This window comes from Mandrillus leucophaeus, unplaced genomic scaffold (genome assembly GCF_000951045.1).
Source record: "Mandrillus leucophaeus isolate KB7577 unplaced genomic scaffold, Mleu.le_1.0 Scaffold128, whole genome shotgun sequence".
Taxonomy (NCBI): Eukaryota; Metazoa; Chordata; class Mammalia; order Primates; family Cercopithecidae; genus Mandrillus; species Mandrillus leucophaeus.
In genome coordinates, this window is record NW_012101209.1 from 5,918,942 (window position 1) to 5,927,338 (window position 8,397).

The window sequence follows — 8,397 nt, forward strand, 5'->3', positions numbered from 1 at the left end:
TGGCACTGATGGAGAGAAGGCTGGCATTACCTTCATGAAAGGGCTGTAAGAGCTGCCTGGGAAGAAGGCGTGCCTTGGGGAACTGGGAAGATGCCGTCAGTGTGGGTGGGCAAGTGGACAGCCAGTCGTCCTGCCGCCAGCCCAGTAGCTTCCAGAGGCAGGTGCCCAGGTGCTACTGGAGCCCCTCATAGTGGTAGGAGTAGGGACTGAACCTCCTCCACGCGCTTGTAGGCCTCCTGGTGGGGCTTGACCATTATCACACAGGTGGGGCACTTGGAGCCTGCGACTGCACCTAGGTCCGCCTTAGAGGGATAGAGACATAGGCCAGATTTCGGTCCTCACACGACTGGGAAATGGCAGTATACCTCAATGGGCAGTGTTTCTTCTGCCAAAAGCATGATCCCTTTTTCTCCTTCGTTGACAGATTTCTGAACCTCTTTCACTCCGCGCCGAATCTGCTGCTTCACGGCTTTTTTGATGCATTTGTAGAGCTTCTGCGTGAGGCAGCGAGAAGCCAGAGGCTGTACCATGGGGTTCTGGTTGACCAGCAGCTCCTGGTAGTTGCGTTCCCCAGAGCACGCCTCCGTCTGAGCCTGGGGCCTGTCAAATCTACCTTTATTTTGGTCATCGTAGCGGCTGCGGAAACCTAGTCCCAAGGAGGCCAAAGAACTTTCACATTTCTATAAAGAAATTATTTTCTCTATAATTGTAAATTCTAACTTTGGCCCATGGAAATTATATGTTTTTTACATGTCATCCTATGCCTCTCATTGGAAATTTGTCAAAATGTTGTTCTGATATTTAGCAAAGTTTTATTTATTTTTTTGAGATGGAGTTTCATTCATGTTGCCCAGGCTGAAGTGCAATGGTGCCATCTCGGCTCACTGCAATCTGCATCTCCCAGGTTCAAGCGATTCTCCTGCCTCAGCCTCCGAAGTGGCTGGGATTACAGGCATGCGCCACCAAGCCTGGCTAATTTTTTGTATTTAGTAGAGACCGGGTTTCACCATGTTGGCCAGGCTGGTCTCAAACTCCTGACCTCAGGTGATCCACCCACCTCAGCCTCCCAGAGTGCTGGGATTATAGGTGTGAGCCACCACGCCTGGCCCGAAGTGTTTTTTTTTTTTTTTTAAACGGAGTCTTGCTCTGTCACCCAGGCTGGACTGCAGTGGTGCAATCTTGGCTCGCTGCAACTTCTGCCTCCCGGGTTCAAGTGATTCTCCTGCCTCAGCCTCCCGAGTAGCTGGGACTACAGGCGCATGCCACCACGCCCAGCTAATTTTTTGTATTTTTAGCAGAGATGGGGTTTCACCGTGTTAGCCAGGATGGTCTCAATCTCCTGACCTCGTGATCCACCCACCTCGGCCTCCCAAAGTGCTGGGATTACAGGTGTGAGCCACCGTGCCTGGCAAGTGTTTTAATATAATAACAATCTAACTCAAATTCCATGGTCAATAATCTCAGTTACAATCTAAGAACACATTTTTATCAAATAAAAATTTCATGTATTAGAATAGGCACAGTGGTTCATGCCTGTAATCCAAGCACTTTGAGAGACTGAGGCAGGTAGATCACCTGAGGACTTGAGTTCGAAACCAGCCTGGCTAACAGGATGAAACCCTGTCTCTACTAAAAATACAAAAAAAGTAGCCAGATATGGTGGCGGGCGCTTGTAGTCACAGCTACTCAGGAGGCTGACTCAGGAGAATGGTTTGAACCCAGGAGGCAGAGGTTGGAATGAGCCGAGATTGCACCACTGCACTCCAGCTTGGGTGACAAAGTGAGACTCTGTCTCAAAACAAACAAACAAACAAACAAACAAACAAAAAAACCCAAAACAAACCAAAAGAAAAAAAAAAAGAAAAAAAAATTCACGTGTTAGACTACAGAACTCCATTATCTCTGAACTGGGTCTTTATGGGTTTACATTCATTTCTCATTTTCACTGAAAGCTCTTAATATAAATATACTCTATAGATATCTTCCTAATTCAACAATTGTTGTTATTCCTTTTGAAAGAGAAACAGAGGTTAAGTGCCTTGCTAGGGCCATAGAGCTAAGAGGATGTTACTAAGATTGCTGATTCAATCCTTAGTCATTAGACCAACTGTTAGTATATAATGATATATAACAATTGTTAAACTTTTGCGGCCTTTGAAAAACACACATGTGCATAGGAAAGGTAGCATGTTCTCAAATCAATACAAAGCTAAACCAAGATTTGATTAAGGAAGAGCTCGTTAAAAAGGAAGCATTGATAACTACAGTATTTTTCATTGTTATCTCAGTGTGCTTGCAAAGTATTACCTTATGATAAATACATATAATTTTCTTTTCCTTTTCTAAATGCAAAATGGATTTTTTTCCTTTTATTTTAAGTTCAGGGGTACATGTGCAGGTTTGTTATATAGGTAAATGTGTGTCGTATGGGTTTGTTGTGCAGATTATTTCATCACCCAGGTGATTAAGACTGTTACCCTAAATTATTTTTCCTGATCCTCTCCCTCCTCCCACCCTCTACCCTCTGATAGGCCCCAGTGTGTCTTGTTCCCCACTATGTGTCCATGTGTTTTCATCATTTAGCTCCAACTTACAAGCAAGAACATGCAGTATTTGGTTTTCTGTTCCGGTGTGAGTTTGCTAAGGATAATGGCCTCCAGCTTCATCCATGTCCCTGCAAAGGACATGATCTTGTTCTTTTTTATGGGCTGCATAGTATTCCATGGTGTATATATACCACATTTTCTTTATTCAGTCTGTCACTGATGAGCATTTAGGTTGATTCCATGTCTTTGCTATTGTGAATAGTGTTGCAATGAACATACACGTGCATAACTTATATTCTTTTGGGTATATACCCAGTAATGGGATTGCTGGGTCAAAGGGTATTTCTGTCTTTAAGTCTTTGAGGAACACTGTCTTCTACAATAGTTGGACTAATTTACACTCCCACTAACAGTGTATAAACATTTCTTTTTCTCCACAACCTCACCAGCATCAGTTATTTTTTGACTTTTTAGTAATAGCCATTGACTGGTGTGAGGGGTATCTCATTGTGGTTTTGATTTGCATTTCTTTAATGATCAGTGATGTTGAGCTTTTTTCATATGATGGTTGGCCACATGTATGTCTTCTTTTGAAAAGTGTCTTTTCATGTCCTTTACCCACTTTTTTAATGGGGTTTTTGTTTTTTCTTGTAAATTTGTTTAAGTTCCTTATAGATGATAGATATTAGACCTTTCTCAGATGCATAGTTTGCAAAAATTTTCTCCCATTCTATAAGTTGTCTCTTTACTCTGTTGATAGTTTCTTTTGCTGTACATAAGCTCTTTATTTTAATTAGATCTCACAAAATGGATATTTAAAAAAAAAATGACTCCAAAATTACATTACTCTAACTTAACTATTCACTTGTTTATGAAATATATTGCTGTTTGTGGATTGTTTTTTAGACTTTGCTCACACCCATGATTTTTTCTTTACACAATTGCAATTATAATGTACATACAACTTTTTCCATGGAATTTTGTAATTTTATTTTACATTGAGATTTAAGTAATTTCCTAAGGACCCATATAAATTGAAAATTTGCAAACTCATAAACAAAGTCTAGGCCTTCTCATAATCTGTCACATACTAAGACCATTTTGCGACACAGACACTTTGTTAAACTTTCTTGTTTTCATACAGAGAATCTGCTGGAATAATGAAATTAATTCATTAGATATAGTTGTGAAAGGAGAACAGCAATACAAAAATTCGCAGTGACATTTCAGAATAGAGTCAAGTATGAACAGACCACTTGGTGCAGAACTGGCAGAGTGGGAAGGAATAAGACTGTAATTGATCTGAGGTCTTTGAAATGATCATTATCATGAGAGACTCTGGGTAAATTAAGAGAGAAAGTCCATGCTGATGGGCATTCCATGGTATGTGTATGGGGTGGAAGATATCCCAGTAAAATGTCGTGTATCTCGAAAGTCCCATGTGGGGATAATGGTCCTCAATAGGCATGTAAAACATACGTACAGAGAACCCAGAAGCTTGTGATATTTGAAAACCAGCATGGTGAGGTTGGCAAACCCTTGGTTCAGGACTTATGATCTGCTGCAAGATTCTCTTCCCTGCGAGGGGCCTGACAAGAGTATGGGAGGGTTCCAATCCCCAAGGACTGAAGTACCAATTTAAATTCAGGGAATGAGACCATCAAGGATTTACTTACTGTAACTGGAAATTTAGATGGGCACTGATGACCTATGGAATAAGACCAAAGTGCTCTAGATAGAGCTGGGCTATTTGAGCTAGAGATAAATTGAGCTTGGTTCCATAGTATAGAGTGAAAACTCATTAAATCACTATTGTCTAAGGTCAGAATTGATGGTAGACACAGGAGTCAGAGTTGAGCCCAAGGGTGGGGAAGCAGGGGTAGAGAATGAGGATGGATATGGAATGCTGTCAAAATCAAATAGCTTGAACTGTGTGGAGGGGTGAGAAAGAATGGGGAAACTGGCAGGAGTAAATTGTCTGGATGTGGCTGAAATATCCTGGATACTTTAAATATTCTTTACAACTCAAAATGGAAGTCAGAAAATTTCTTAGTTTCAGGGATACTCAGGGCAAAAAATCACCTGAGATTTTTCAGTAAAGAAGGACAAGTATTCAGGCAAAATAATGTAATTACTGTACCAGTTATGCAAAGCTTCAGTTGCCAGTTTTAGTGTCTTAACAATCAAACCAACTTTTTACTTTTCCTGGAATAATCTATTTTCTTCTCAATAAGTGCTTGAAGTCTTCCTCATTTAGTGATTATTAAAATGATATGCATGATCTGATTTTCCCCCTTTTGACTTTTACTGTCTTGTGCTATTTGATCGACTCAACCCTAACTGTAGGTATCAGCAGTACTCTGACCAGGCAGGTAATTTTTTAAAGAATTATAAGTGTGGTAACTATATAATTTCCTGTCCAAACTGATACACCTGCAAGAGTGAAAAGAGGTGCTATTAATAATTAACTGAGACAACTAGTATTGGTCAAGACTGTCACAAGCAAACTAGGATATATGGTCACCCTAGTATTGGGACGTAACTCTCCTTGGTTCTCTAACATTTATGCATGTCTTGTGAGCAGAGGCACTGCTAGCCTCTTATTCTGGACTTTTTTTTCATGAATGTTGGTATAGCAAACAGTCTTGGAAGAGAGAATGTCTTTCTCTGGAGCAAAGGGAAAAGATTGAGGTTTTCTAAGCTCAGGGTTAGTCTTCTGTAATACAACCCAGTGTGTGTGCAGGTGTCTCCTAGCCCTTGCGTCACCCTGTGGGAACTGGGGCTTGGGCTACTGCCACAAGAAAATGAAGATGCTCTGGCTACTGCCATTGATATTAGCAATAAACTGTCACCTGTCTTTGATCCAGGAGTCTTGTGTCTTCTGCCAGCACCCATGAAACTAGCAGACTAATTTGCAAACGAATAAGGTAAAGTCTCAGACCTTCACAGTTCTTGCTACCTAGTATAATTATAAATCACTGTGTAAGCTTAAGGTATTACTACTACTACTATTGTTGTTCTTATTAATTTAGTAGAAATTTTATTCTGTGCATTTAAGAATTTATCTTCCAAAAAATCTTTGAAGACTTTAACAGCAGAAAAAAAAAAAAAAAGATATGCATTATTGGATCTGGTCTTACTGATGTCACATAGCTTCTTTCAACTAATAAGATTAAACATGTAACTATTATGATTAATAATTAAATTGCAATAAAATAAATTATGTTTATCTTAATGCAGTGTATACTTTAATTGCTTAGTTCTATTGTAGATTGATTTCTTAAAACTATGTAGCATATTTTGAATTCAAAATGTGTGTGACTAAATTTTTTCTTCTAGCATAATGATCTATAATTTCAAGAAGCATGTAATATGATGTAACAAAAAGCATGTAATAAACGTGTCAGATTTTGAATTTCCCTTTCTTCTACCTTACCTTAACCTACAGGCTTTTTTTTCCTCTTGAACTTTCTTTAACCTTTTGTAAATATTCCAAGAGAGAGGCACCTTTACAAGCCACAGCATTTTAAGGTGGCAGATAATTGCAAAGAGATATACAATGCACACTAGTGATAACATTTAGTACTTAGGCAGTGCTTTAAGCACATTAACCAATTAATTCACACAGCACCCCCTATGAAGCAGTAAGTAGCATTATTTCCACTTACATAGTGAGAAAATGTGTAGATAGAAGCTGGCTTACTTTCCTGAGACATTAGAGCCAGTGAAATCTTGAAAACAAATTAAAATTCTCCTGTGTTCAAACTACTGATATAGGCTCTCTTCATAACAGAAGTTTATTTGAGAGTCCTTGGAAAAAAGCTATATTTTTAAGATTATATGTCTTGTATCTATTCATTTTCTTTCTTTATTTTGCAAAAACATTTTATTGAAATTCCCTTGTACAAAAAAACAGAAGTCCTTTTATTAGCCAAATGTTTTGAATTAAACGACTTTTTATAGCAATCACAAGAAGACGATTATCCTCATAAGAACTCTGTGACAAACTTTACAGTTATAATAAAATGATACAGGGTTTGTATATTAGTTTGTATTACTTTAAGGATCAGCAGTTAATGTTATTATTTTACTCTTTTTTTTTTCATTTTTTACCTGTTTGTTTTACATGTGAGGTTGCTGGATGTTAACTTAAGCTGTGTTAACTTATAATTTTTTTTCACATTTTAATAATTTAACTTTATTTTTTATTGTGGTAAAATACACATAACATTAAATTTACTATTTAACCATTTAAAATGTACAATTCAGTGTCATACACATTGTTTTGCAACCACTATCTCCAGAACTTTTTATTTTACTCTTATAACCAAATCTTACATACTGAAATATTGGAATTTTTCATATCAAAAGGATGCACAGTTCATTTATTACCTGTTTAACTTCTAAATTGTTTGTATTAGAGTGGTGATGAATTGCGTTAAACTATTTGTTCCTCCCTCTGCTTGTTTAATTCTCCTTGCAGTCATAGGAGAGATGGCTTGTTAGAACAAACTATGAAATCGTGACTAGAATAAGGTCAAAAGATCGTTTTGGGAATTGAGTCCTTGACCTCAGTTCCTTGCATTAATAAACTAAGCTAATTAGCCACAGTGCCTGTTGCAGTATGGTACAACTTGGCAGTGGCTTTTCAATAAGTCAACTGTGTTGTGGTATCACTGGTTTAACAAACACTTCTTAAGCACCTACAATGTGCAGGCAATGAGCTAGATACTCAGTGTACAAAGGTAAAAGAAATACATTTCTTGGCCTAACGCTGTGGCTCACGCCTGTAATCCCAGCACTTTGGGAGGCTAAGGCGGGCAGATCACCTTAAGTTGGGAGTTTGAGACCAGCCTGAACAACGTGGAGAAACCCCGTCTCTACTAAATAAAAATTAGCTGGGCATGGTGGTGCATGCCTGTAATCCCAGCTACTTGGGAGGCCGAGGTAGGAGAATCACTTGAGTCCAGGAGGCGGAGGTTGCAGTGAGCCGAGATTGTGCCATTGCAAGCCAGCCTGGGCAAAAAGAGCAAAACTCCATCTCAATTTTAAAAAAAAAAAAAGAAAAAAAAAATACATTTCCTGTCCTTGAAAGAACTAATGATTACCTATAGGTAGCAAGTAAAATTCCCCATTTGTGAAACAAAATATATGCTTTCAGGTACTAACTACACTTTAGAAAGGTTTCAGTGAATCCATAGACAAAATAGTCAAACCATTCTGTATGCATGAACTACCTTGTCAGCTTGTCACTGTTTCTCCTATTGGTAAAACATAACATGTATGTGCCAAAGAAATGGTGCATTTTGGCATAATGGGAACTGGTATATTTTAGTACATTTTGTTTCTTCTCAAAATAGCATCACTAGCAGCTCTTATCTTTGACATGATTTGGGCACTTGGTAAGGCATTTGGGTCAGTTAGATGTGAGTAAACAAATTCAATACAAAGACATAGTCATAAAATTAACTTGGGAAAGAGCAATGGCATAGTCAAATAAGGCAGTTTTTTTTATTCAAGTGCTCTAAAAGCAAGATTTGGGTTTGGAATAAATTTAAAAGTTAGATTTTTTCCTCCTTGGTAAAGACTATGTAAAAGTGCTATGTAAATTAAATCAATATAGATATTACTAGAAAGAGAATGGGAATTGCAAACTCCAGTAAGAGTTGTGTTTTAAAAAGTACATGAAAAGTACCAGAAAATGAAAAAATGAAAAACAAGTATTTTGAATTTTATATTCAAGGTAACACAAAATCATTCACATTAGAAACATGACTTTATGGAATGAGATTTTCTGACAAACAGTAGACATTTTCTTTTCTTCTGCTTCTTTTTTTTATTTTTATTTTTT

General features: G+C 37.9%; 1 pseudogene; it reads right to left on the minus strand.

Moving 5' to 3' along the window:
• Positions 1–256: 256 nt before the first annotated feature.
• LOC105533738 lies at positions 257–628 on the minus strand (annotated as a pseudogene).
• Between the last annotated feature and the right edge of the window lie 7,769 nt (positions 629–8,397).